Here is an 8,706-nt window from a genome sequence, read left to right on the forward strand (position 1 = left end):
CCACGCCACTTAGAATCCATCCAATTTGCCGATCAATTTCCGGCGGGCAAAGTTCACCGACCTTGCGAGGGAAACCTCCAGGAGGGAGGCGCGATGGTGAGTTTGGGAGGTGTGATGGTGAGCTCTGGATGGAATATTCTCTTTTGAGGAACCATCTCGTTTCGTTTCTTTTTTCAACTGAACACCGGAATGAGATCCAGGTGCGGAACCATTCTATTACATTTCACTTGGTGACACGGACCGAACTGCGGTGACCCAGCATACCACTGCATGTTGTAGTATACAAGTCGTTAATATGATCTTTGTGAAGGGACTTCTTCACAATTGCCATATCCCTCAGAGTGGTACAACAGAAACATTGCAGGTCATAACACTCCATATATTATTACAAACATTGTCTTAACAAGTTGGTATTCTCACAGGTCCTATGAGAACACCCTAAGATATTACTTAAGTACGATAACAACTCATAACTATACATGAAAGAGAGCTCAACAACTTATTTAGGTAAGTTCTACGTTGCTCGGCTCTATGATGCTAGGGGTATATCACTACTCCTCCACCTCCGTGTCATCGGGTCCGTAGACTATCCTATAGTCTACTCCTTCAACTCCTCCGGTAAAATCAGGTTCCTCGTAGATCAGCTCGTAGCTTCCTTCCGGTGCTCCATCGGCGATAGCCTCCACTTCCGAATCACAGTCTAGCAAGGGTGTCGAAAGAAAGTGAGTACGGGGTACTCGAGCAAGTTCCAAAAGAGTAAAAGGTGTTTGATGCACTAGCTACGACCATTGATCGGAAATCGCGAGTCAATGCATGTTTTGAAAGCATTTCTTCAAAAGGTTGCTTTTATTATGAAAACTATGCCCGTCGGTCTTCACGAGTTGACCGGAACTTCGTGGAGTTCCTTTCTGCCGCGTTCGCAGTTCCTTCCCGGAACAAGGAGTGACAGCCACAATTTGATACACTCTGCGAGAGGTGCGTTACTTTTCCCATAAGAGATCCCACCCTTTTTGCCATCCGCGAGGACTTGCCCCCGTTCACACTTCCTTTGGTGTGAGGCCGGGTATGAAAATCCAAGCCCACATCGCCTTCTCTGCGACCCTGCAAACCCACCCTTTTGTCCAACCGTACACCCCCAGTAGACATCCTCTGATAATACGGCTTTACTCACGGTGCACTTTGGAAAATCCATCATAGACCGTAGAGCTCGTCATCACACACGGATGGATATTTAAATGCTATCTCAACCTACAGCAGTGCCTCCAACACCCCGCAGCTCTACCAGTCCGTTGGCGTGCAGGAGGGAAAAGATACGGGTGGCTTCCCTAGAGCCATTATAGATCTCATGGTTAACGCGGTATGTACGGCGCTAGAATCACTCGGACCGGCATTGGTAATTACTCCTAGGTTAATATAACCCATGCAATGGAACCTCCACCATATCAACACATAACATGGTTCCATTGCCAGCCACATAGTCATATTCATAGTTGGAAAAGTAACATTTTATTTGCCATGCAGGAATGATAAGTATATAGCTTTGCATTAAAGTAATAGAAAATACTCAAATTGGTATGAGCAAGGGTGAACTTGCCTGTGGACTGCGAGATAGTGCAGTTCAATGCAGTGGATGGAACCTAGACCTCGGGTTCTGTAAGAAGCATCATTGTCCGATAAGGACAATGTTATAAAATCCAAATAATGCAGTCATGAATGTATTATTTTATGTGGAATCCCTTTACTCCAATGAGTTATTACAATTTAAGGTTGAATTAAGATTTATGCCTTTGGCAGTAATTTGCAATTGTTTCTATGTGTAAAACACTTTAATTCTCATAAAGTAAAATGGTTCAAAGTAATACTACTCTACCTTTGTGACTCATTATCCATTCCAAAATGATTTTGAAATAATATAGTTGCCTCTATATTTTTGGAATAAAAAGAATGGAGTATTTTCCTTTGGAAAATATCTTTCTTTAATAGAAATGACTTGGAATAATAGAATTTCATTTTGAAATGTTTGAAAATAAGTATTTAAACTTATTTGAGATTTTTCCTTGATTTTTAAATGCAAGGACATAATAGTTTGAAATTCCAAGTTTTAATTCAAATTCATAAAATTCCAAAATTTGAATTTGTTTCTTAAATTCTATTTCTTATTTTATTCTTGTTAAGAATAATTTTTCATTCACAAATCCAATTTTTAATGGATTTTTAGAGGTGTATTTTATTTACTAAAATTTGGTGAAATTCTGGCATTTTTCCAAAATGTGAAAAGACTAAAATACCCTCTGGCCCCTATTGGGCCAGCCCACTTACTAAGGCCCATTGGGACAGCCCACTAAGGCTTGTCCCATAACGGGTCGGTGGCGCCACTGCGGCCCACCTCACTCACTCACTCGTCTCTCTCACTCGACCTAACCCTAACCCTTCTGGCGACGCGCGTGGCGATGGCGTCGCCGCCATGGCCGCCGCCGTGCTCCGGCCGCCTCCGTGCTCCCCTGACCTCGCCACCTACCTGATATGAACCGCCGTGCGACGATCTATCGATCTGTCCGCGTGGTTCCTTCGATTGCTTCCTCCTCTGGCGGATCGCCTCCTCTCTGGATCTCGTGGTGAATCCCCTCTGGCGATTGACTAGCTCCGGCGAGCTCGCGTCCCTGCCGTCGACGTGTGCGCGTCTCCGAGACCGACCTGGCGCGGGTGTTGCGCTCGCAGCGCTTGTGCCGTCGTCTCCGGTGCTGTGCTGCTGGTGGTGTTCGTCGGCGTAATGCCGGCGTCTTCCCTGGCTTTGCAGCTGCTATGGCCGCGCGAGCACTGCCTCGCCATGCCATAGCCTCTGCCACCAGGCGCGGGTAAGGTCCTCTGCTCCCTCTCCTTCTCATCTCCATGCCTGTGCGCCTCCCCATGCTTCTGTGCTTCTTCTACCTCTTGCTCTACGGCCTCCTGATGATCTTATGATCATGCAGAGCCTTGCTGCTGCTGCCTATGCTTCTCTTCTCTGCAAGCTCTGGCTAATTCACCAAGTCTTGGTTACTGGCCAGTGTTTTGCTTGCTGTGCATGCCATGTGTTGCTTGCTTACTGCTCCTATCATGCTATCTTGCTATGCCATGTTGTACATGCTTATGAGCTTGCTTGTGCTTACTGGCATCTTATGCTTGCTTATCTAGGTGTACTGCTATGCATCTGTGACACTTGTGAATGCCTGGGATGCCTGTGAGGTGCTTATGTGCCTTCTGTGTAATCCAATGATCCATTGGTTCAATAATTTATATTGGCTAGACTATACTGTGTGGCTTGACTTGATTCAATTGATCCATTTGATCAATTACATGTCGATGGCTTGGTTGCTGATGAATTACGTGGCTAAGTGAATTATTTGCTTACCGATGCTTGCTGCTCAAGCATGCTATTGCTTCTGTGTATGTGTGCTGCTGCACTCCCTAGCTTTCTGGACTTGATCCAGGAGCTAGGATGTAGTGACATGTGCTTGTGTTGCCTCACAGTGTGCTGCTGTCAATATGTAGCATGGATTTGTTATGTATTCATGCTTGGATGAATTAATTAATGATGAACTGCTTATGCAGTGATGATTAATTGACTTGATGTGTATGAATTTGCTTTTCATGATTATTTGACAAGCAAATGAAGTCTGAATCCCTTTCTGGATAATGATGCTTTGTTAGTTGGCTTTGCTTTGGATGGTTCTATGTGTGATGTGATCTCAGTAGCCTTGCTACTGACTGGTTGCTCACATGGTTGGCTAGATCTTGTTGGCTACTCATCTTTGCTTGCATATTTGGGGATCATAATCAATATGAATGCCAATATGCTTGCCTGTGAAGAATTCTAGGGTTTCCTGATGGTTGCATGCTTTGGATCCTCTGCGTAGTCTTTGGTAGCTGCTAATATCATGCTATACATCTGCTGGTGCTGTCTGTGCATAAATTCTAGCTAGTGTGTGCATCTGTGCATGATTTCTAGCTTCTGTGCACAAGATGTGTATCTAGATGATTCTGTTTTAGTGGCTTTCTAGACTGACAGTGATCCTTGGTGAAAACCAAGTGATGAATTACCCATTGAGCATCTGCTCAATTGCATGACATATGTCATGCATGATTTATGGATTAGATCCATTGGATCTTCTCCAGGAACTAGGTATACCTTGTTCCAGCTCCTAGAGTGAAATATTGTGTTGATGCAGACTTGTGGTTTGTGTGTCACGGCCCTTCACCTCCAAGTCTTGGTTGATCTTCTCGGGTCACCATGATTTACGGTGGTTGATTGGTTGTGTTTTGGTTGGTGCTTGTTCTTGAGCAAGAACTGGATGAAGCTGATGCTCTGTTCTATTTTCACCTTACCTTGTGAATCCTTATCTGGTCGACTGTGTACTGTTTCTAGGGTTTGTGCCCCTTTTATATGACCTCTTCTTCTGTTCTAGCAATGCCACACATGCCTGGCTTGCTTTGGTGACTAGGCCTGTGCATGGCCTTGCTGTGGCTTGCTCAGCACACATGAGCTGTGTGCTCTCATATGCTGAAACTTGAGCCCCTGGTGGTGCTCAGGTTTGGTCTGCTGTTGCCCTTATCTTGTGCTGTCCAGGGTTTTGGACATGCACAAGTGTGCAGGACACTTGTTTCTGTCCAAACTGAATTCTGTCTAACACTTAACCCCTGGCTAGTGCATATTGTGCTATTTTTAGGTTTTGAAGATGAATATGACCATGAAGATATACTTCAAGTCATTTAGTCTAGGTTTTTAGTTTAGGATAAATATTGTAATCTTCATTTTCATTTCTGTTTATTGTTCTTTAATTCTTGTGTCAAGAATATTGTAAAGACAATGTAATACGTGTTGTGATATCAATAAAGCTCAAATTTTACTTATGAGCTTTTGATTTGTGTAATGTTTATATTCTTGAATAAATGTTGTATTTATTATTTACTTTGAAATTCAAAGTCATTTAAATTCATAAGTTGTATTTAAATTGTGAATTCAATTCCTATATTCATTAGTGCTTATTGTTTGATGTTATTCTTGTATAATAACTTGTCAAATGAATTCAACTCCCAAATCAACAAGATACAAAAGAGATCATGTCGAAATTTCACTAACTTACCTTGCCTAACCCTAATTGCAAAATGAGAGAGAACCTCGATCCCTCTTAGGTTTAGTTGCAATAAGGCGCGAAAATTTCCCTCGTTTTGCGATCAAATGCACATCCCATATCTAAATCTACCCTTCGTTGTTCCTATGTTCTGGGTTATTACAGCCTCTCCCCCTTAACAGAAACTTCGTCCCGAAGTTAAGATTGGTACCTGAATAGCTCGGGGTAAGACTTCCTGAGTTCTTCTTCCGTCTCCCAAGTTGCTTCTCGCTCAGGATGATGTTGCCATTGAACTTTGCAGTATTTGATTGCTCTGTTCCTTAACTTCTTCCATTGTACTTCCAAGATCTTTTCAGGTTTCTCCACATAAGTTAGATCAGATTGCAATTCTATTTCTTCATGTGTTATGGGATCATCCGGTGCCTTCAAACACTTTCTTAGTTGTGATACATGAAATACATTGTGAACCAGACTTAATTGCTCCGGTAATTCCAACTCAAAAGTTGTTCCTCGATTCTGACTGAGTATTTTGAATGGTCCTATGTATCAAGGACTTAACTTTCCTTTTACTCCAAACCTCTTAAGTCCTTTCATTGGGCTAACCTTTAAATATACCATGTCTCCTACTTTTGGTTCCCAAACTCTTCTTCTTTGGTCGGCATAACTCTTTTGACGACTTTGAGCTATTTTGAGTCTATCCCGGATCACCTCGATGACTCCTTGTCTCTCCGGTTTCAAACCAACAGATTGGGGATCTACATTTTCTTCCGTACAATGCTTCGTACGGTGCCATCTGGATGCTACTCTGATAACTATTGTTATAGGAGAATTCCGCCAACGGTAGATGGTCCTCCCATGAGCCTCCAAAGTTTAGAGCACAAGCTCTAAGCATGTCTTCAAGTATCTGATTGGTTCTTTCGGTTTGTCCTCCTGTTTGTGGATGATATGATGTACTGATGTCTACGCACGCTTCTATTCCTGTAGACAGTGTTGGGCCTCCAAGAGCAGAGGTTTGTAGAACAGCATCAAGTTTCCCTTAAGTGAATCACCCAAGGTTTATCGAACTCGGGGAGGTAGAGGTCAAAGATATCCCTCTCAAGCAACCCTGCAATTACGATACAAGAAGTCTCTTATGTCCCCAACACACCTAATACACTTGTCAGATGTATAGGTGCACTAGTTCGGCGAAGAGATAGTAAGATGCAAGTGATATGGATGAATATGAGTGGTAATAGCAATCTGAAATAAAGATGGCAGCGAGTAAACATGCAACAGAACAGTAAATAAACGGAGTTTCAGTGCTTGGAAACAAGGCCTAGGGATCATACTTTCACTAGTGGACACTCTCAACATTGCAATCATAATTGAATATAAATAAGCACTTCACTATGCGATTCTGAATTACTCTTTGGCAAGATAACGAACACTAATTCATCATGTAGGCAAACCTTAAAGATGTATTCCCAAGTACTAATAAACACCCCACGCTGTCACTGTGAGCATTCATAGGAGGTACTAACACACCACAATTTCATAGAGACATCCAACTCAAATCATAACCCGAGTGAGCAAGTATTCCGTGAAATATAGCCTAAGAGACCCACACGGTGCACACACTGTCACCTTTACACACGTGGGACAAGGAGTCTCCGGAGATCACATAAGTAAAATCCACTTGAATAGCATAACGACATCTAGATTACAAAGCTCATCATATGGATCTCAATCATGCAAAGCAACTCATGAGATCATTGTATTGAAGTACATGGAAGAGAGATTAACCACATAGCTACCGGTACAGCCCTTAGCCTCGGGGGAGAATTACTCACTCCTCATCATAGGAGACAGCAGCGTCGATGAAGATGGCGGTGGTGTCGATGGAGATGCCTTCCGGGGGCACTTCCCCGTCCCGGCAGGGTGCCGGAACAGAGACTTATGTCCCCCGAATCTTGGCTTCGCGATGGCGGCGGCTCTGGAACTTTTCTTGTATCGTGGCTTATTGGTTTAGGGTTTTCGCGACGGAGACCTTAAGTAGGCGGAAGGGCAGCCTCGGAGGGGCCCTGGTGGGGCCACACAATAGGGGGGCGTGCCCCACCCCTTGGCAGCGCCGCCCTGCCGTGTGGGGCCCCCTGGCTCCTCTCTGGTCCTTCTTCGGTGCTCTGGAAGCTTCGTGGAATTATAAGATCGTGGGCCTTGATTTCGTCCAATTCCGAGAATATTTCCTTACTAGGATTTCTAAAACCAAAAACAGCAGAAAATAGGAACTGGCACTTCGGCATCTCGTCAATAGGTTAGTGCCGGAAAATGCATAAATATGACATATAATGTGTATAAAACATGTGAGTATCATCATAAAAGTAGCATGGAACATAAGAAATTATAGATACGTTTGAGACGTATCAAGCATCCCCAAGCTTAGTTCCTACTCGCCCTCGAGTAGGTAAACGATAACAAGGATAATTTCTGAAGTGACATGCTATCATAATCTTGATCAATACTATTGTAAAGCATATGAGATGAATGCAGCGATTCAAAGCAATGGTAAAGACAATGACTTAAACAACTGAATCATATAGCAAAGACTTTTCATGAATAATACTTTCAAGACAAGTATCAATAAGACTTGCATAATAGTTACTCATAAGGCAATAGATTCTTAGTAGAAAGCTTTGAAACAACACAAAGGAAGATATAAGTTTCAGCGGTCGCTTTCAACTTCAACATATTTATCTCATGGATAATTGTCAACACAAAGTAATATAACAAGTGCAATAGGTAAACATGTAAGAATCAATGCACACAGTTGATACAAGTGTTTGCTTCTGAAATAGAAAGAATAGGTAAACTGACTCAACAATAAAGTAGAAGATATGCCCTTCGCAGAGGGAAGCATGGATTACTATTTTTGTGCTAGAGCTTTTCATTTTGAAAACATAGAAACAATTTTGTCAACGGTAGTAATAAAGCATCCTCTTATGTTATGTATAAGATATCCTATAAGTTGCAAGCCTCATGCATAGTATACCAATAGTGCTCGCACCTTGTCCTAATTAGCTTGGATTAACATGGATTATCATTGCATAGCATATGTTTCAACCAAGTGTCACAAAGGGGTACCTCTATGCCGCCTGTACAAAGGTCTAAGGAGAAAGCTCGCATTGGATTTCTCGCTTTTGATTATTCTCAACTTAGACATCCATACCGCGACAACATAGACAACAGATAATGGACTCCTCTTTAATGCACAAGCATTCAACAATAGATAATATTCTCATAAGAGATTGAGGATTAATTTTCCAAACTGAAACTTCCACCATGAATCATGACTTTAGTTAGCGGCCCAATGTTCTTCTCTAACAATATGCATACTCAAACCATTGATCATGATAAATCACCCTTACTTCAGACAAGACGAACATGCATAGCAACTCACATGATATTCAACAAAGGTGAAATAGTTGATGGCGTCCCCAGAAACATGGTTACCGCTCAACAAGCAACTTATTAAGAAATAAGATACATAAGTTCATATTCAATACCACAATAGTTTTTAAGCTATTTTCCCATGAGCTATATATTGCAAAGACAAAGAAATGAA

Source organism: Lolium rigidum, chromosome 6 (assembly GCF_022539505.1).
Source record: "Lolium rigidum isolate FL_2022 chromosome 6, APGP_CSIRO_Lrig_0.1, whole genome shotgun sequence".
Lineage (NCBI taxonomy): Eukaryota > Viridiplantae > Streptophyta > Magnoliopsida > Poales > Poaceae > Lolium > Lolium rigidum.